Raw genomic sequence first — 22,641 nt, 5'->3', positions numbered from 1 at the left:
CTCCTTTGGACGCTTTCTGACAGCTTTTATGGCCTTCTTATATTGTGGTGACCAGACCACATCTTGTGCTGGAAGTGAGGCCTCACAGTGCAGAGTAGAGCATTTGGTCCTGCTGTTCAGGTTTAAGAAGGGGTAGTAGCTGCTAGGGGACAGCACACACACAAAATACACTGAAGGACGATGCACAAAGGGAGACATGAGGAGGCCTGTATTTGAAGGTTGGTGGGCAAGTCACACCAGGAAAAGAGCACTCTTTGCGAGAATGCAGCCTATGGATAAATCCATGACACAGCATTGGCAATGAGTAAGAAGGAAGCAGCAATGAAAGAAAAGAGTAGGAAACCAGAACTATCACAAAAGAAAGTAAAACAAAACAAAACAAAAACATCATATCACGCTAATCCTGGCCTCCTGTGCTATCACATCAGTGAAGGGATTGACTGTAATGTCAAGCAAAACAAGAAGAGCAACGTCGAGGAAGAGGGAAGATACTTGTCTGAAGTAAAGATGAACTTTGTGAAGGGGAACAAGGGTGTTTCCCTAGGTGTTTGTATAATTGATTGTCTTCTTTGTTGCTTAATGCCTAAATCAGTTACTAAAAGTTTATGTTCATTGGCAATAAATTAAGTGGAATTCTATGAGACAAGACTACTTGAGACAATGAATTACTAGCCATGCAAACAAAGTTCATTCTTGATATTACTTACAAAATGGATGCTTGAATTAGAAGAAAGGGAAAAGGGAAAAACAACTAAAATTTCAAATTAAGACTAATTGTAGAAACACTGAATTAATTATTTGTAAGATTCTAAACATGGACTTGGCTTCCTCTTGCCTTTTACATAAATTAAATATACAAAAATAACAGCAAGGTTTGTACAGACCAGTACTATTTTCTTTTTATAGGATCTATAGCAGGAATCCTTTATCCAGAAATATTTCCTTGCAATTTTATATATGCTTTCCTGAAGATGAAATAATGATCCATAGTGAGACAAATATTCTATTCTTGACTTGGCACTATCAAAATGGCTTGGCAAACCATCAGAGGACAAAATATCAGATAGTCAAATTCCTGATTCTATTCTCTCTCAGGAGATGCAAAGTGGACACAATTGGCTTCTGCATCTATTCAACAACCAACAGTTGTGAGAGACTTGGCTTCAAATCCTTCTCTAACAAAGATTAAACAAAACCTTGACCCTTGCTACTCTATCTTCTTCACTTGCCTATGCTGACTGAAACATCACTATTATTTTTTTTCTCACAGTAGTACTTTTCCATACTCTCTTCACACAGCAAGGACAAGGGCTACTTAAAAGAGTCATGCAGTGCTATTGTAACCTTATCTTCCTCTGAGGCAAGAGTTGGAGTCTTTTTCCTAGGCAAGCAGAGAACGTGGATCTCCCATTAAGCTAGTGCTCTAAGCACTAGGGTACGTGGTGACATACTATCATGAGGAAGGACAGTTCCTCCATACTGTTCTAATACTTCTGTTAGCATGAGTGCACCAGATCACTTTAGACCAGGAACGAGTCAGGGCTTTCACATTACTAGTATCCTTAATACTTGAGCATCTTCATGTATGCTCTGGAACAAAAAAAAGCCAGGAATGAACATAATCATGTGTAGTCCCACACTGTAGTCCCACATTGGCATTCTGCTGATGGGTTTTGGAGTTCTTTTGAGTTTGTTTGTTTGTTGAGTTAGACAATAGAGACTCTTCCATTCCCTGAGATTTTTTTTAAACATGATTTTCAATTTTAATTAATGAAATCATACTCCTGAGTTTGCTTTCCAGTTCTACCATTTTCCTAGCACTTTTCCTGAAAGTACCTAAGTCATTACAAATGCAAGTATAACTATATATACCTCTCTGATTCTATATATATTGTTAAGGAGATAGTTCTAAGAGATAACATTATGAAGGATCTTATGAAAGATCTTATCTTCATGTGAAAGTTATTTTAATACCTAACCAAAGGCAACTGGGGATCAGTTTTGCCCTCTGTAATTACCTAAAATTACCTCAGCCTTCTCTTCAGTCAGAATGAACAGCATGTAATACTGTTATTTTAAGTATTCATGATTGTGAATCTACATATGTTAAAAGAAGGAAACGTGGGGAATAGAGAAGAGGGAATGAAAGAAGATACTAGATAAGGACAGACAGTCCATCCCAAGCTAACTCCTTCCCAGCGTCTGTGTGCATTAAAATACCTTGTAGTTGTCTGCTTACAGGTATTCCCCAGGATCCTTTCTCACTTCTGCCATAGCTCCTAATTCAGATCCTCTTCAGAAGGATAGGAATATCTGGATCTTATATATCTTGTTCCAGCTTCAGCTGGAACAGAAGCTATTTCGGTAAACTAACAAGGCCCTTCCTATCCCCAGATGAGAATATTTTCAGCATCCATGCTCATGTGCAAGGCTGTCATCTTCCCCCCTCTTTCCATAGCATCTGGGTCTAGTTAAATGTGAGCACGTGGCAAGTCATGCCAGGCTCTGCTCATGCTCATGCCAGCTGAAGCTCCAAAGAGTTTTCACGTTGAGCCCTTTTGTCCCATATTCAGAGAAAAAAATATCTGCACAGACAGTAAAACACACTCTTGTGAACAGCTAACCATGCAAAAGGAGCAGGTGGAATTTTAGAAAGACCTGAGTTATAGACCTGAACAGCAAGTGGCAGGTGCACACTCTCAATCAGGGATGCTGATGTAATTTCTGCCAAGTCTTCCAGTTGTTTTCTTCAGTATTCATCAGACAGAGGATCAGCAAGATGGCATTTATCCAAGCCCCAGCATCACTTAGGTTCCAACCAAATTGTTCATTCGAAGCATTGGAGCTGGATTAGATGAACATCTGAGCTAGGTGTTGTAAGTAAGCTTACGGTAGCACTACTTGCCCTTTAAAAAAAAAAAAAAAAGAAAGAAAAAAGAAAAAAAATCCAAGACAGAAAGAGGGAAAAAAAGCAATTCAGCTCCTTAGCTGCCTTAGATACACATTAAACATACAAGAGGAGTGGAGGGATCGCTTCGGACTTGTGAATTCTCATCAAGCAGAGCCTCAGGGCAGGTAAGCAACTATGCCGTATCGTTCCCTGCGATACCAAAAAACAGCAGAGTGATTTTTGCTAGCACTTCTTAAGTAAAAAATAATAATAATAGAAAAGGCCACATCAGCTATACCTAACCAGGCCAAGAGGTCTAAAGAAAGCCCCAAAGCCAAACAAAAATTCTCCACTGTCAGCTGTACCTGCTGATCTTTGCTGATATACATAGCTCAGTTTGAGGCTTTACTCCAGCCTGAAACCAGAATAGCCAGTGTCTTGAGCCGTGGCATCACTGACATGCAAAGGTTATCTCAACCCCGGCAGCATTAGCTGTTTTGTCACAAGGAACAGCTGCTGAGGTTCTATTACTGCTATAAATTGAAGTGTGGATTTGACTATCTAAGCATGCCCTGGCTCCATTTTCCTTTGTCATCTCAGAGGTCTCCTCGGGTTATTAGAGCTGTGTCTTACCACTGTTCATTACTGGAAAAGAGAAAAAGACTCAAGAAATAGGGCAAGACTCTTTGGACAGAAGACAGCTTCTTGAGCAGAGGTTTAAACAAATATTTCCTAAAGAAAAAAAAAAAAAAAAAGACAGGCCTCATTCTCCTAAAATAAAACACTATCCATATCAACTGAGTGCAGATCCACAGTGTTTTACAGTGATTCTCGACAACTGGGAACAGTCGGCGGTACAAATAAAGAAACAGCATGACTGAACTAATGTTGTTTGACATGGCAATAACCCCACATAAATCTGCTTTCTCTTCAAAGAAACAAAACTCAAGACAGTGCTGCTTTTGGGAAGCCCTTCCTTGGGGTCCATGGTTTCGTGTCATCTGGATTCAAACTGAAAGAAAAAAAAAAATCAACGTGTGAAAACATCACTTAACAATAGCTCAGTAATAAATTGATGATGAATAATTGATTCATAAATGAGACTGCCTTTGTCATCATTACCTTTACACAGTGGTGCTGTTAGTGTACAAAGTTTTGCAGAGAAGTGGAAGGTATTTTGGATTACTCAAGAGAACGCATCTGCACAGACAAATTGTTGCTGTTTCAGCTCTATCTTCTCTGGCTGCCCTGGTAGCAACTTATAGATGAGCTGGCTCACTTTTCCATGCTCAGGTGGCTTCAGAAGTAAAGTGCTCAGCAGACAGGCATCTCAAGCTGATTAGCAAACATTCAAAGTATTCAAAAATACAAATGCACATATATACACACACAAACCGCAAAGGAAAACAATACCTCCAATCAACCTCAGATGAATACTCTCTTTAGTTGAGTGGCCAAAACATTTCTGGCAGAACACCAGACTGAGTGCTAGCTGGCTTATAATGGCTATTGCCTGACCATTCTGTAATTTTTTATTGTGCCTAAGCATGTCCAGGCAAGCAAGTAGCTATTGGCATGCCCTTATCTTCTGGCACCCCATGATAGATGTGAAGGATCTTGCTTCTTATTTGGTTCCAGTGGTGTAACTGATATTGTAATTTCACCCACTGTGTACTCTTCAGAAACATGTTTGAGCACTGAAACCTACAACAATGCTGCTTATTAACAAAGGAAAGGGGTCTAATACAACATAAGAACTCTTAAGAGAGATGTATGGATCTGAAGCCTTAGTAGTAGCCCTCGAGCACACATTACTGTCTCCAGCTTTCTCTGACTCCATTTACAGAGCTGGGGGAGAAAAATGTTTCAGTTTTTGCAAAGTGTTTTCTCTCCTGATAGAAAGGCCACAGGGATCTGGGACACGGCTCAAGCTGACACTCTAAAGGAAGGAATGAAGGAAGGACGCCTGCAGAAATCAGATGACTGCTCACGCAGGCAAAGCTTGCTAGTGAAAGTACCAAGAATATATTTGTCTTTCACTTGTGTATCAACTCAAGGAAAGGTTTCCCTAAGGATTTGTAACATTCAGTTCTGAGATGCAATGAAGATGAAGACCTCAATCACTGACTCTGAAATTTTGTAGAATAACATAACATTTTAAGTGTGAAACACAGCAATTTCATGAAGGCTCACCCCAGATGTAGAACCCATTCCTCAAGAAGTACTGATAAATTTGGCTAGCTAACGACCCTAAGCACAGGATAGATTTATTTGCCTCTGCCAGGGGGAAGCGAAGCAACAAGCAGATATAAACATGGCATGAACTTGAAGTATGCATAGAAAGATAATTAACAGCATGTTACACGTTTTAGTTGTGCCGAAACAGCACTGACCCCAGCAACTGGCCACAAAGATGCAAACTGAAAGTAGTTTTCTTTTGTTCAGGAGCACAGGTACAAATTATAGAACTGGGAGTTTTGGCCAGTGACACATGCACAAAAGAATATTTAGTAAGTAAGTACATAAAACTAGTGGTTTTAGACATCCCAACTGATGTAGTTTCCTGCCTACTTTTATTTATGCCATTTGTTATACCGGCCTCCTCGGTGAAGAACTAATGGAAGGTCCTTTCCCCAGCCTAATTAAGGGAAAAGTAGGTCTTCCTTTCTGCTGCCTGTGCATGACTCAGATTTCTAGGCATCCTGTTAAGACCCACAGTGGCAACGTTGTTTTAAAGCACCATCCATCCAAGACTGAAACTTACCTCAGCAATAACATCCCTGAGGAGGAACAGTGGTTTCTTTCTGCTGTTGCCTGATTGGAGCAAAACAGATTATTAGCTCTCAGAAAATTACTGCTTTACCAACACTGCCACTGCTCTAGGTAGAAAGTAATACCTTGAAAATGTATTGGTTAATAAATCATCATCACATTTTAATATTAATCGTCCCTTTGAAACTGATTCTCTCCAAATATCACAGTTAGTGGCTGCTTTGCTAAGACGTTAATGGGTCATTAACTAAAACCAGTCATTAGTTACTGTTGCTACAGTTTCCATAAGGATTTATTAAGGCAACTTCATGTATTATTAAAAAGAAAGTTTGTGGTTTTAATGTTCTTAAACTTTGTCTGCCTCGGGCTTCCACTGATATTGCTTCAAAGGTGGAAACATTTGCCAACACATAATTGCATCTCTCAGTTCTGTTCTTTAAAATAAAACTTCTTGCTCTTAAATTTCCCTTTTTCCACATCCTCCTTTTTTTGATGAGAAAGCGGCTGTGTAGAAAAACGTGAATGTGTGAAAGTGCCCTTATATTTTATTAAAAAGTATAGTTTTTTAGATTGTACAGCTATTAAAGTAAAAGGAGGCAGGCCTGGCATACCTGAAAAGACCAAATCATAAAGCTAAGTCTGTGACTATGATTAAAACTACTAGGAGGAAATTTTTCATCACATAACTACTTACTAAACAGTGAATCTCATTGCCACTAGTAATCAATAGGACTAAGATCAAGATTCACTACACAGTTCAACATTTATACATATTTCAGAAATCTTAAACCTCACATTCTGATAACTGAAGATAGTCTTAAGCTCTAGAACATGAGTTTTAGAATTGCCTTCATGATTTTCTGAAGTAATTAATTCCAAAGTCTGAACAAAATTCTTCATTATTAGAAGTCAGGATGACATACTGAACGCTATACAGGTCTTGCACATTTTTCAGGCTAACAGACCAGGTGAAGCTAAGGTCCATCCACAGTATGAGAAGGCTTACACTCCATTACATTCCTATATTTTTCTGTCGGCATCTCTTTGCCCTCACTTCTTTTTTCTTTTTTGCTTTCTTTCTATTTTTTATGTAGAGATATCAGAAAGCAAGCACATCCTCAGTGTCCTACCAATAATTTAAAATACGCTCCTGCTAACAAACGGTAAAACTTCCCCAAGAACAGTTTCCAAATTGTGATGTGAGGCAAAAAGGAAACATTTTCTCTTCATCTTGTAAAATCTGACACAAGACTACAATGAGTTCTGTCCCGTCTTATTCTGTGTCCTTGAGTACAAATCCTCTGACTTAACTGGGCTTCTGCTAAAAGGTGCAAAGGTATGGTAAATAAAGGGGACGGAAAAGTGTCTGTTTCGCCTCAGCAAAAGCTGAGCTTCTGGGGCCACAGTTCCCTTTTCAAAGAATTTCAGAGTAAAACACCACTGTGGGATGTTGCCAGTGCATTAGCACAGGTTCTTGGCACCAAGAAGTATTGAACACTCAGTTTCCTTCAAAAATAAACATCTAAAAATTATATTGTCTTGGAAATAGGTAGATTTTATTCACTATCAGCTTATGTGAGCCCAAACAAATCAAACCACTGTAATTTACATTGCGGCCAAAAATAAAACTGACTTACAGGCTGATAAAGATTTGCAACCTGGTGCTAAACGTTTCAAATTAGATCCTGTATTGTTATATATGGATAAACTGATATAATTTATGAACGTGATTTTTTTCTCTAAATGGCCGAGATTTATTTCATTTCTGCAAGGCAATGATATAGAGCTTCATCTAACAGTATTTCAGTGATAAAATCTTAATTTATGCCTCATAGGGAAAAAAAAGAGAAATATCAAGATTGTGAATGATATCTGATGATAGAGCTTCATGAGTTCCTGTTTCTGAGAACTCATCTGTGAAACACTGTTGTATATTCAGAACTTCCGTGCTGTCCCTTAAGCATCTTTTCCCACTGAGGTTCCAATAACTGAAGACTGACTCATGGAAAGCCTGTGTTATGCTTGCTCTATTATTACATCTAAACTAAGAGCTACATCGTTTGTTTGTTTGTTTGTTTGTTTTATTAGAAACTACTGATTAACAAAATAACTGGTTGATCTCAAAATGCATTGTACCTTTGTAAAACAAGAAGTCATCTACAATAAGGAAGTAAAAGTGTGGCGTACATAACTGCTAAACTTACATGCAACTACTCTTACATCAGCCAGTGTGTACTTGGCAATAAAAATCACAGATCCAAGTGAATCCTCTAAATCAGAAACCCTCATCCTTCATGATTAGAAGCAACTTCTAGTCTGGCAAGACATACATTCTGTGAATAAAGAATCAGGCTGTTCTGAATCTAAAGGCTAAAATATTCTGAACACATGAACTCAAAACCACTTCTAACAAAGATGATGCTTACCATCCAAAATATTAGGGAAATAAAACAAATTACCTCTTATTGGCATTTTACTATGAGAAATGATTACTCACACTGAAGGTAGGAAGAGATGCTAAGATTTACAATAGAAAAGAGCCTTTAAAATGAACATTTCAATGTGATTCTCCACCGAAGACAGTTCACTGAAACATCCATTCATTTGTCTCTAGCACAAGAAAAATGTTCCTTTCTGTTTCCAGCACAAAGACTGAATATGAGGCCATCTTCTCACTTTCAGTCAGCAAACCATCAACATCTTGGTTTTGTGCTCTCCAGGTCTTCTCCATACATATCTATATATCCATTTCTGTGCCATACGCTTGTATGTTTATTTACATGTTCTCTTTTCTATAGAAAGACAAATATCCTGCAAGATTTATGAAAACCATCCTCTGTTCTTGGGCCTTCTGTCTGCCACAATACCCTGATGATGTCACTATGATATTTTATTCATTAGGAAAGAGATAATCACTAACTTTTACTGGATTCTTTTTCTCTTGCCCTTCCAAACACACTAACCCACTTTGTTTCTTCTGCCTACTGGCCCCTGTAACTCTGTTGTGTGCTCCCTGCACATGGAATATCTTTCTCATAGTTTTCTCTAATTAGCACAGTATAACACGTACCTGATTCTTAGTTAAGGCTCAAATGATACAATAAATTATTGTAAGACTGAAAGAATCTAGCTGTACAAATGTGACTTCAATTATTCTGGTAACGGTAATAGAAAATGGGAATGAGCTTTGGAAAAAATGGTACTACTAGCTCCTCTCTCACAACAAAAGGGCAACTGACAGATAGAAACCTATACCCTTTTCTACATTTTTTTTTTTAATGGCAATTTCAGATCTCAGTAGATGTCGGAAGAATAATTACTCGAATATAGACTTTTTCGTGAGACCTTTACATTGACTCCAGTACATTGCATATGTATAGTAAGCTGAATAACACCAGTCTAAGTATATGTGGACAATTCTTTACTACTTTATATCTTCTATGGGTTATTTTTACTTCACTCTGCAAAGGGTGAAGGCAGAAGAAAAATCCCAGCTCTTCCACACTGCAGTTTAGTAACCATCCCTCTGAGTTATTAAAATTAAAGGAGTAAAAGCAAGGTGGAGCATTAGGGAAACTTGTAAGGGTAAATCACAGCATACTTATTTCTCATTCAGAGAGTCACTACTAGTTGATAAAATAAGAACACTAAATTACATACATTCATACTCCAAAGATTAAACTAAAATTAAAAATATTAATTAACAAAATTACTGTCCAATCTCAGACAATGAGATTTTAGCATGAACACACTGCTTATATTTGCTGTCCAAGCTCTACTAGCACCTACAAGTGTCAATTATAATCAATGGCTCGATATCATGATCTTTTCCTTAATTTATTAACCTAAAGAGAGAGGCTCATCTACATGGCCCAATGCAGACTGCTCTGTGCTAATTCTACCCGTCCTCTGAGTTGGCCAGCTATGAGTCAGCTCCCGTCCAAAAGTCATAAAGCCACATTAATGAAGCACTGAGAGAGAGGTCTTATCACCATGGATTAATTACTGCACTAACAAGGACATGATCTGATTCACATCTGGCAAGCCTTGAGACTGCATGAAGTTAGGTCTGCCTGAGTCAGAGGAGAAGCATGAGAAAAAGTACTACTAGGACTAATCAAGTTTTAGGTTGCCTTCTTGCTGTCAATGAAACCGGTTCTTTGTACAAAAATGGCATAAGATTAAGAAGAAAAATTCACAGAGATCAGTCAAATGACAAAATTCAAAAGAGTTTTGGGCTACAGGAAGAGCATTGCTAACAGGTCAAGGGAAGTGATCCTTACCATCTGCCTGTTTGAGACATATTCAGAGCGCTGGTACCAGTTCTGGGCTGGAATCCAGACAGGGACACACTGGAACAAGTCCAGCAAAGGACTAAAAAGATGATTAATGGACTGGAGAATCTGACATATGGGGAAAGGCTGAGAGAGCTGGGACTGTAATCCTGAACAAGAGAAGATGGAACATCATATCAGACACCTGGTAGGAGGAGTATTAAGAAAAACAAGTCAGTCAACGCAGCCCAGTGAAGGAGCAAGAAGAAATGGGCACAGACTGAAATACATGAAATTCCTATAAAACATAATTATATTTTTTTACTATTGGGGTGATCAGAAACTGGGAATGGGTTTCCTAGAGATTCTGTGCACTCCAACCTTGGAGATATTTCAGAACAAACTGGACATAGCCCTGATCAACCTGCGGTAGTTGACCATGTTTTGAGTAGGATGGGACTAGATAAATTTGAGAGGTCCCTTTCAACTTTAATTACTGTCTGATTCTGTATTCTGTAATTTCTTCCAAATAAAAACTCTTACTGAAATAAAAATGTTGTAAGGCATACATTTAGCCTGGAGAGAAACAGGCAACACTGGACAAAAAGTCATTCTAGGCTAAGATAGACATGAGGTTGATATCATTAGGTGCCCCTTCTCTCTCCAGTGCAAATAAAGCTCAGCCAGCTCCCAATTCAACATCCAAAATTAGAAGAGACGAATCCCAGCCTTCTTCACCAATCATAATCAGCATAAAAACAGGTGACAAGGTGAAACACACAGCAATTAAATGTGTTTTGTTGCACAATGTAGTGTCATACATTCAGAGCTAAATAATTGAGGAGCACCATGCTCAGGAGATAAAATTGCTTCTGGCACCTAAGCTAACTCCATTCTCTCTCTGTGGCAGGGTTTTTGTTGAGTGACTACATTCTGGGTGCTTTGCTCAACTCTGACACGAGCCAGGAATTAATTTCTATTCTACACAGTGCCACAACAGAAGCAAAATCAGAAGACTGTTACTCATTCCTGTATGCTTAACAATATATAGCTGCAAGGTGTGCAGTATGAGGTGCTCATTGGCAGCAAAGCACAATGTCAAATTATAGCGTGAACCTGTTTTTAAGGAGCTGTGTATCCAAAAAGGAGGTAAACAGATCACCAGAGACTTCACATATCCAAACAACAACAAAATACTAACTCAGCTGCTAGTGGAAAACAATCAGGCTATCCACCAGCATGAGGAATCACACAGAGCAAAATCCATGGCAGTTAGAACACAGCTATGCAGCTACTCATGCTTGCATAATCGTATTAAACATTTTCATTCATTTCTGCTTGTTAAAGTAATATGATGACTTCCTCTAGTTTCAAACATGGCAATGAAAGGAAGCTTTACTTTCTTCAGCCTGCTGCGCAGCTTTAGTGCCAAAGGCAACAGCTTTTTAATCCAAAGCTAGAGTTACAAGATGAAATACATTTACCAGCACTGGGGAAAAAAAAAAAGAAATGAAAAAGGGAAATGGGCCCTTCTCACCTGCCCATGTAGAACCATGTGAGCTAAATTAAAAACATACATTGTCAGCTGGAAGCTCATTTGCGTGAGGAACCGTTGGCAGGTTTTGACAGCGTACGGTAGAGCGGTGTTACAGAGCTGCATGTCCTTCCCTTCCTCTCGGCTGCTCAGCATTACAGAAGTGAGAGCTGAGGAGCAATTTCACTGGAAGACCAAGACAGCTTTTATGAAGGTGAGTCACAAGATTCAAAGGACAGCGTATAAAGGAGAGCCTGCTTTGGAGTCAATTTATAACACAGAGCAGGACAGAACTAGGCCTGGAAACAGAAGCCTGTGGCTCTCCCTCGGGGATTTGCTACACGATGAAGGAGATGCCAATTTTGAAACCCAGAGATTGAAATGTAGCAATCATGAAAGTGCAGGCACCTTCCCCTTCAGTTCACTCAATCCTCTGAGATTTTGATAGAAGACAGTAACATCAGTTCATTCCCCACTGCTGCCAGCCTTACATGGAACATACAGCTATGCATTAGGAGTGCTGAAGAATTAAAAGGAAATTGAGAACGAATCATGCAGTTTAGTTCAGTACTACCAAAATTAAAGGGACTTTTACCCAGTGACTTTAAAGGAAGCAGAACTACTGCCTGAATAACAGTGCTTTATGACTTACTCCTTTACTATCAAATATAAACATTAATTTAGAAGGCTTGAGCCATAATTACAGTTTCTAAATTACCTATCAGTTCAGTCTCCCTGGTGATGCAATCATTTCAGCCTCTCTCCTCACCATTCTGGCAATGCCTGTGTCTGTCTGTTAGGTGAGTCTCTTGAGCAAGCAGATCATGCTGCTCTCGGGGACAATGAAAGGCAACTTGGCCCTTCTCTCACAAGGCATCTCTACTTAGTCAAAGAAACAGCCTTCACCTTTCTGGAACTGAACTACTGTTCCTCACTTTAGTAAGACTACAAGTACTGGGGCATTCAGGAATGAAGAGTCGGGCAAAATCCAGGACAGATTGTTCTTATAACTGCTGGTGCAGATCCTGCATATGCTTCCAGCACCTTGTCATGGCTGCATCTCCTATGGGTTCTCAAACTGTTTCTTGCAGATGTCTGGCAATGCTCTGCCCAGGCTGCTCATCCACTCACTTGTGACTGCTACATTTGACTTTGACAGCATTTTCCTTCAAAAAATTTTCCATTTTTTAAGGTTTGTTTTCCCAGAATAATGAAACAAGACCAAACATTAGCTTTTTATTTTGCTGGATGTTTTTTTATACACAAACTGAATGAAGATTAACTCATTTTTAAAGTATTCCAGTTGATTACTCTCCCCTTACATGTGCTATGCAGATTGCCAATTTGAATGGTGTATCACCTACTATTTCTAGACTATTTATCAGATGTACAAAACAAGCAGAAGAAAAACAAAATTGTAGGGCATATTTATTGAATAGGTAGCGACATTCAAATTTTTTGACAGCTATCCAAGAAGGTGATTTATTGATGAATATTTAAGAACATTTTTTTTTTTTTTTTTTCCCAGTGAATTTTTTTCTTAATTTCTTTCCCTAAAAAATTTAACCTTTGTCTCAACAGTTATATTGATAGTCTCTGGAAAGTATTGCTAGCTCTCATAGCTCTGCCTAGCTATTTAGTTTAAGGCTTAAGTGAGCATTTGATTAGATACTACAGTTTCTTTGAGTAAGGATGGAGTGAAGAAATAATTGTTCTCAAAGCAGTAGTGATTGGCAGAAACAGAACATTTGCCAATAAGTGACCCAAATTGATTTTTTTGCTCGCTTTTTAGTAATAGCTCCTTTAAATTTGTGTAGGAATAGATGTTAGTGTTTTAGGATTAGATAAATATCTAATCTCTCAGGCCTTCCTACCTTCTCGGGTTTTGGAAAACAAAATTTACAAAATTAATTTTAATATAATATTACTGAAATATTCAGTGTATCCACATTCTGAAACTTTAAACTGCAGTATTCACATCTCAAAAACCAGTATCCCACCTACATTTCACTCAACCAATTGAGAATCTATACTTCATTCACAATGTACTCTGAAAGATACAGATGGAGTATTGTTTAAGAGGAAGATGTTATAAATTACAAGTTGTTTGTGTTTTCCCCAGGGAAAGGATGTGAACAGAGTATGAATATATTTAATGGGAGTCATCAAAAAAAGGAACATTTTATTGTTTAGAACCTGGCACAGATATGTATTTCTTCATTAGTTCCCAGGTAAACTTCTCTTTCCATGTCTGATGTCACATCATCAGTTCTACATACTAAAGAACACCAAGACAAAAGCTGATGGCTGAAAGCCATACTTCTTTTCAGAACACTGTGCAGAACAATTGCAAAATAACTGCGTGTTGTTACGGAAAGAAGAATACCATCATATCCTTACACTTCCTCTCTTTCACAAAGTTCCTTCTCCCATCATCTCTGCCATTTTCCTCACAACATAGTAAGATGCTTGTAGGAACTGTCAACATGAAATGCGGTCAGATGGAAAATATTATCCTGAGACATCAAAAATATGCTGGTGATGTTCAAAAGTTAAGTTTAACACTGATATTAGTGAGAAAAACAGAAGTTATGCCTTGCAGCTGCAAGAATTAGTTGTCTGCTTGTGCAATTAATTACTTTCCAGAAAGTTCAAGTCATTATTTGTGACAGGAATATTTATTGGTAATCACTCAGTAAGAAAGCAGCCATCCACAACTGACCTACACACAGACATGTAGTCTCCAAAATGGCTGGCTGGTTGTTTTGTTGCTGTTTTGGGGGTTTTTTGTTGTTTTTTTTTCCAGACACAATGTCAAAGAAGGCAAAGCTGAACACACTAAAGCCATTCTATAGCAAATGGAAAAAGGAAAATTTTGCTTTTATATCATTGTGCATTAACACACTCCCATTCATTTTTTTTAAACATTAAAATCAGTACACAGAACAACCAGGCTACTTGTGCTGTCTTTTCTCCTCTAATGCTTTTCTCCTCCTTCCTTATGTTCTTTATCTGCGTGCTTAACTCAAGTATCTATGTATATGAGTACAAATTACTTGTATACATAGACATTTGAAGGGTCTGGGACTTCAGATTTCATGTGTTCACTGGCAAGACACAGGAATTACAGCTTGGTAACATAACCCTGATGATCTTCAGTCTAGAGGGATAAAACCACAGTTTTACTTCAATAGGTGTACAGCAGAGAAGAGTAGGCAGCAAAAGCTTTTACAGCTAGTCTAAGAAACTGCCATTTTCTTGGACTGTACAAACCAAAACCAAAGATGCTTGGTGTTACTTCTTTTTTAATTATTTCTATCCAAAAGTGAAAGTCTCATGCAAACAGCTGCTAAGTGGAATGCGTGGTCACAGGCCAAGACCACCACCTAGAGCAGCTTCAAGAGACTAATACAGAAAAATCCGACAGTAAAAAAAGAAGTATTTGCAGCTTCAACTGATGGACCAAGCCCTTAAACTGAGTTCTATGGCAGCTCCATGTATTCTGGCTTCACAATAAATGACATATGCTGATTTGTGTTTCCATGTCAACTGTACAAAAAGTTTCCTCTGAGGTCTGAGATAAACTGCAGTTCAAATCCCAGAAAACTCACCATATGCATAACAGTTCCTATTTAGACTCACCTGTAGGTAGATAATCAGTGCACGCGTCTCTGTCAGACTAGACATTCAAAGTAGAACCACGTTGATATTTGGAGTTAAACTTGCAGCCACCATTAGCCAGCTTTAGTAAAATGAGCTGCCCTTTCTTCGTCAGATCTGAGGTAGAACACAGGATTAAAGTTGGAGATTAATGTTGATTCTACCCGTCAAGCAAATATTGACAAACATGGTGCTTTTCACCCCCACAAAGTACATTACATCTCCTTCCTAAGACAGCGGAGTACCTGAGAAGCCTGTGAATAAAAGCCAAAATGTGTTTGCCCTGCCACGTTTTGCTTTTGGTTCCTGCAAGGAGTCCAAGCAAACTCAATATTTCTACAGCTATGGAGACTGACTGAGGGGCAATCTACTGAAATTTGAACTGAAAACTTCAGCTGAATGTAAGAAGGAGGGACTGTAACACGACTGACTAGTGAACAACAGAAACCTATTTCTACAAGTGACAGCAGTGTTAGCTATCTTCCAATCACTCTTTGCAGTTATTGGCACATCATTCCTTTTAGGGTGTCCAAAGGAATCAGTGAAGCCCAAATTTGAGTCTCTTATGGAAAGAGTCAAAAATCTCAGGAATATTTCATAGAATATTTTTTTTCATAGAATTTCTCCTGCTGAATAGGAAAGTGTGGTTATTACAGATGTATTGGTTCAATCTAACCTGAATCCCTCATAGTAAAAGTGAGATAGCCTGGATATTTTCTTTTTGGTCACCTATCCATCAGTATAAGTGCCTGATCAGAAGGTCGTCTTGGAAGGCCCCAGTAAAACTTTTAGGGCAGAAGCATTTCAAAATTAAAACTTAAACTTAGGAAGACTGTACATGAGTACTGGCATCACGTTACTTACAGCACATGCATAATAAAAATAGTGACCTGTTGCAACAGTCTTATTATTGAAATAAAAGAAAAAGTAGAAACAAATGCAAGTTAAAAAAACCTGAGTCTTGCCCCTGTCTCCAGTCCTGCTCAGATTTGGGATTCAAATCTGGGCCAGCTGCAACCTCCAACTCTAAAGTTGTGATGTAACTATTTGTTCTAATTAAAAGTCTTCTAATTTTCTTTTACTAAATAAAAATGTCCTCACGAAAGAAAAACTACTTCCACTTTAGTACATTTTACATTAGAAGTTTCCATGCGTTTTAATATCTTGAATATGTTTTTATTGAGCCATGGCAGGTTAATTGACCAGAAACCTGTTCTGTCATTTACTCCTCCTTTTAAACTTATGTCTTCATATACAGCCTACCTTGTTGGTTGTTGGAGGGGGGGGTTGGTCCATTTTTAAACTGGTTTGCACAAACTAAAATACTGCACTGAGGTTCCTTGAGATCCTTTAATTACATCATCTGAACCAGACAGAATTTTTTTACTTTTTATTTTTTTAGTTTGAGGGGAAAAAAATGATAAAATGATTTGCTGTTTATGCAGTGAACACTGAAATTCCCAGTGAATGTGGAAATTAGTTCACAGTAACCTGTTAGTATATAGTTCCATCTTGATAACATCTGAGAAACTCAATTTTGGTAGCTGAGACATGAAAATAATTGAATTTTTTCTTATTTTCATGAAGTTCCCACTGTAAGTGAAGAGTCGATCTTGATTAGTAATCTATTTGGTGATGGCAAGGACAAGTTAAAATCAATACTGTTTAGTGCAATAGTCTGTTTGGCAGCTGCTTTGCAACTTTTTAGAATTTTATTTGTCCCTTATTTTATCTATTTTACAGACAAGAAATAGTCCAAAGCACTTTCATTAACAATTTTGATTTCTGTGGCTAAGTTTTTTAGTGGAAAAAGTACAACATCCAAAATAAAGTTCTAGCACAGGACCAGAAAGATGTTCATCTTTACAAAACAAAAGCAAAAATATGTTTTCCTGGAAAATTCTAACGCTTCTTCAAATAATGGCAAGGATAAATGCCTAGAGATAGCGTTGTCTATTTATACTCAGTATAAATAGGTAGAAATACTCATTATCTTAGCGGCAGAAAGACTACACAGTCTCTCCTTTGTTGCCTGTTATGCAAACCCTTTCTTGATACCTCTAATACAAACACACAGAACTATGCACACCAGAGAGAAAGATTACAAAAAGTGCTAGAAGGGCAACCCATGATGACAACCAAGCATGACAAAGGAGATGGCAGGAAAGTCAGAACAAATAGTTGGATAATTAATTGTGATCACATTTTTTGCAAGAGATTTTTCTAAGCTTCAAGACGCGTGAGCATTGAATGGTGTTTGGAGATTTAGTAATCACACAAACCAAAACTGTCACAGGTGAAGTTATCTAAACTCTTCACTGTGGCAAAGATGCATTTCCTACAGAATTCCCCAGGCACTCTGCTGATTTTACTTTAAGCTTTCTAAAATCCACATGACTCCATGAGGAACTAAGTAAATGGAACCTCACTGGCGTAAACCTGCAGTAATTCAGAGGAGGGTCAGACCCAAGAGAAGAAAGATTGCATGTGAAAAATGTGAGGTAATGGGCAGCAGTACTCATCTGGCAATGTAAAGAAAACAAAACAAAAAAAAAGTCTGTAAAGAGTTTGCATCAGAGCTCACCAATCTACAACCGAGATAATTTTTCTGTTTTGTTTTGTTTTTGTTTTGCTGCTATTGATAAGCATATATTTAATATCCAAATAATTCACTTATATGCAGGTCTGATTTCTGAAATAACAGTATGTTTATAACAGTGTGCTTTCCTAAGCACAGTGCTTAGCAAAATCCAGCAATTACAGGCTTTGTTAAGCAACAAGAAATAATTAAAACAAGGTAAGTAAATTATGGAAGAAGAAGTAAAATAAAAACATTTGAGAGTAAAATGCCACATTTTCACAATAATTTTATGACTATACACTTATGAAATTTTTTGATAGCAGCATTACAATAAAATGTTCATGTTCATTGCTCTGGATGAAACAGAAATCTTTCTATCTGGCTACTGCACAGTATGAGACATACCAACAAAGTATGTGCAAATCTGGTAGCAAACCAGCACAGAAGGGTAACTGTTCTATCATGAGACACTGTGTGCCTTATTAAAGGATAATTTGTTTCTATCCTTGGAACCTGCATTCTATATTTATTATTCAGAGCATTCATTTATGTCCTTAATTTCCTTAAATCAAATTTTACAATGCTAGCAAACCTGAAATTTCACTACATTGTATGAAATGACCGTCCTTAGGGATTTGAAATCTCATTAATATTACATAGTAATAATTTTACTGTATGTTCTAGGAAGTGATCTCTTATAGATTTTAGAACGTATATTAGAAGCAGGCCAGAAATTTTATTCAACTTAAATATGTATTATATGACTTGGTCATAAGCGTTTTACCTTTAACGATGGAAAATGACTTCCTTGAGCAGCATGCTTTGTATCTCAATTAGCTTATTTGTCATTGCCAAGGCAACTCTAACATTAGCAATATCCAAATCATTGCATTTACCATCTTGGTTATTTTGATAATCCTGAAACATTCTCAAAAAGCCACTCAGGGTCGAGTTATGTCAAAACAACTTCTAAGGAAAGCAGATCTTGCACATCACAGCTCCATTTATATACTCACGAGATTCCCGAAGGTCAACTGCAAAGCTCTGACAAACAAGCACTTTTGAGAGGCCAAGGCAGCACGGAGGCTGTATGAGTTGCCTAAAAACTTTACATTAATATGTTTTAAGTGCTTTTGAAATCTTCTAGCCTTGCTTATCTGGAGATAGAATCTCCCTAGCTAGATAATAAAACAGGCAGTGTGAACCCCTTTACATCTGTACACCAGCATCCTGCAGAGACCCATAAGCAAACTCTGTGGCATTCGTGTTTTGGAGAATGTCAATAGAAAAAAGCGTATAGCTGATAACCTAGGACCAAGCAGTGACATAAATCTCACTTCCAAAGAGGATTCTGGGAAATGTTCCATTCACTTTAAGGACAACTGAGTTTGGCCAGTGACTGAAAAACGGCGCCCTGAAGCTTGTAAATGCCCTCAGCATCTGAGACTTTCTATTAGAGTGAATACATTTTATATTGAAGCGTTTGAAAAAATTAATATATATTTTGCACATACCTGCTCTCACCTAATGTAAGAAGGTTTCATCTTTCTCCTCAGAGGTGATAACTTCATTAAATTCAAACTCAATCATTCAAGCAGCTGAGGAAACATGGTGAAAAATATCAAGAAGTCTGAGGTTAGGGAAAGAGAAGAAAGTACTGACCTTGTGAATACATTGTTTTAGGCAACAATTAGCCAGAAACATTTAATTCTACACTTGTTTCTGTTTAACAATCAAAAATTGTAAAATACTTCAAGGAAACATATAGGAAAAATTCACATACATGCACATAAATCTCTCCTCCTACGTGAAAAGGAAAAGGCCCCAAAAAACTGATTTCATGAAAAACTGTTTTATGAACAATATTGTTTTATGAACAATAAAAAGGACCCAGGAAGAAAGGATCTTACTTGCAAACACAGAGCTGAGAAGACAGCTGACATCAACAATTGCTAGAATTGTTCAAAACGAACAAACAAAAAGCCTGGGCACGCACTGTCTTACATTTTCCCCATGGTTTTGTCCAGTTTTGCAGGTGATCTCTCTGCCACCTCACACCACCCAGTGCCACTCATACAACACTTGTCTCACTATTATTCACATCTTTCCATCTGTGGGATTTGGCTACAACTGCTACCACAGCATTCATACTAGAGGAAATAGGAAGTCACTATAAATCAAAATGCATCTGCATTATCAAAATTCAAACAAGATTGTTCACCTAAAAGTCACTCCTACCCCTCTTCTCCCCTTTACCTCCTCTCCCCCTCCCCCCTTTTTATTTTCCAGGAGATTGAGGTTTCTGGGTCCAGTGTAATGATGAACTACAAGCTGCTCCACAAGCAGAGCTTTTCTGATTAATATATTATGTGTAACAATACACAGCAAGTAAGTCACCTTGGGTCTGCCTTCACTGGAGTTATTAACTGTGTCAGAATATGTTAGCCAAGATGATCATAATTTCTCCTATGGATTGGAGGAAGCTGAATGTTATGATCTGAGTAGAGATTTAAAATCTGCCTGCTTCAGGTCTGAAAAGGCAAGAGAATTCACATCTGAGGTATACAGCAAATTTCTTCTTCTTCCTCGGGATGTCATGATTTGGAGCATTTGTTTTCTCACTGTTGATTGAGTAAAAAGCCTCAACAGAATGTTGCTTCGAGGGGATTGCCAAATCAGAGCATCCTCAGAATGCCCTGTTATAGTTTAACCCAGCAGCAGCTCAGTTCCACACAGCCATTCTCTCATTGCTCCACCAATGGGATGAAGGAGAATTTGAAACAAGAAAGAAGTCATGGGTTGAGATGAAAATAATCTACTAGGACAAATGAGGAAAATGCAAACAAATCTGCAATGATATCTATATCTATCTATAAATATGTATACATATATATATATGCCAATTACTTACCACCTGCTGACCAGTGCCCAACAACAACATAACCTCCCGCATCTGACTCTCTTGGCTGGAACCAGGACATCTGTTCTCTGGTGATAGAGCAGCTCCAAGAAAAGGCTTTGGTTCAAGCTGTCAGTCCTGCACCACCATACCATTGTTCACTGTAAGCATTTTGCAGCAGCAATCTGACATACAGCCAGAGTAAGCCGGATCTTTCCCTTCTCAGTATGGACTAGATAGATGGGAACAGAATGAACTTCACTAAGAGAAGGAACACGTTTTCTTTTCATATCGAATTTCATAACTTTGATATCATTTTTTCCCCTTACCAAAAAGAAAAGGGGAAAAAAATAGAAACTGTCCTATGGAGCAAGATTAGGAAATGCATCAGTTGAGACTGATCCACAGATAATAAGGATAAGACTAGGATGATAAACAGTACTTGAGATTAAAGCTTTTTTTTTCTCCTCGCCTATTCTGGAAGTACAAATAAGGCATTCTTTGAACAAATGGTGATGATGTTAGAAAAAGTGATCTACTTAGTTCTTGCTCAAAAAATGAAAATTATTGTGATAATTTCTACCTTCGTTATAGAGCTTTGGTTTTCAATGAACAAGAAAAACAATTCATCACAACACTTCTCACCATTGATAGTTATAAGCTTGTTATCACTTTTAGACTGCTTTGATGTTCTAGATTCTCAAGCTTCCACATCAAGACATCTCACATCCAGCCCCTACTGGTAACCAAATGAGTGACACTGAACTACATAACATACTGAATCCACACGAAAACATTCAAAGTGATTTACAGACTGTTACGACACAGACCTTCCCATTAGTTCTTTCTGCTCTTAGCAAAGATAAGGAGCATCTTTCAGAACAGAGAATCATACAAAGTTCCTTGCAATTGGCATTATCTACAGGCCAGTCAAAAGCTTTGTGACTATTACGGATTCTGGATATGAATGAGATATATCAGCTCAGATGGAGTTATTTTGATGTTAAAAATATATATATCATTCTGAAAGATGATGTATGATGTGGCCCTGGGCAACGTGGTCTAGTATTAAATGGGGAGGTTGGTGGCTCTGCCTGTGGCAGGGGGGTTGAAGATTCATGATCCTTGAGGTCTCTTCCAACCCGGGCCATTCTGTGATTCTGTGATTCTGTGACTTTCTTTTGCCCACTTTGACAGATCTCAGAATAGTCACAGCAAAGTCTGTGTTATTCTTTATTACTTATATTACAGAAAAAAACTACATGACCAGAACAACTCCATGAACTGAACCAAAAGTCTTTTTGTATCCCACAGAGTCCTATCTAGGAAAGTAGCCACTTTCCTAGCAGCAGATGTGGAGAAGCAAGCCATGCATCAAGCCAGGACTCCCTCCACATCACACACTACTCCTGATAACTTGTGGTTGAAAGGCTTCTCACACTGGGGCATATATCTGGACCCTTCTGTTGCACTGCGAAATGGTAGATCAGTAAACACTGTCAAATGACTAAGTTCTCTGAGCACAAATTATTGTTAAGCCAGTTTGATAAAATGGCAGGGATTTTCCTGAAATCAAATAGGTAATACTAAATATTTGGGTTTCTGTTCACCAAGAAATTCGGGATACTTCAATTTCTAAGCAAAAAGTTATAAACAAAGTTCCTTTCTCAATATCCTGTGAGGAGTCCATTTAGAGATTATATCCTTTCATCCAGGGGAAAAGCTCTACTTCATGAATATCTATTTTGGCAGATTTAGTATATTGAGATATAATAATTCTCATAGCACCCCAAAAAAGGAGAAATTATTACAGAGAAATGCTCATTTAGTTACACTGATGAAAAGGACAAAGTATTTTTTTTAAGTTCAATAATTAGATATATTAATTCAAGAATATCCGCAATTTTATCAAGTTGATTAATGTTGATTGAGGCTTCACGGAGCAAAAGACATTTACAGTCATGAGTCAAGTTAATCTACAAAATACCCCTGGATTAAATTGCAGTTTATTTCCAGACTTATCTTACTGTT

This window comes from Tympanuchus pallidicinctus, unplaced genomic scaffold (assembly GCF_026119805.1).
Source record: "Tympanuchus pallidicinctus isolate F22 unplaced genomic scaffold, pur_lepc_1.0 scaffold14, whole genome shotgun sequence".
In the NCBI taxonomy this organism is placed as follows: Eukaryota; Metazoa; Chordata; class Aves; order Galliformes; family Phasianidae; genus Tympanuchus; species Tympanuchus pallidicinctus.
Note: the sequence above shows the minus strand (reverse complement) of the source record.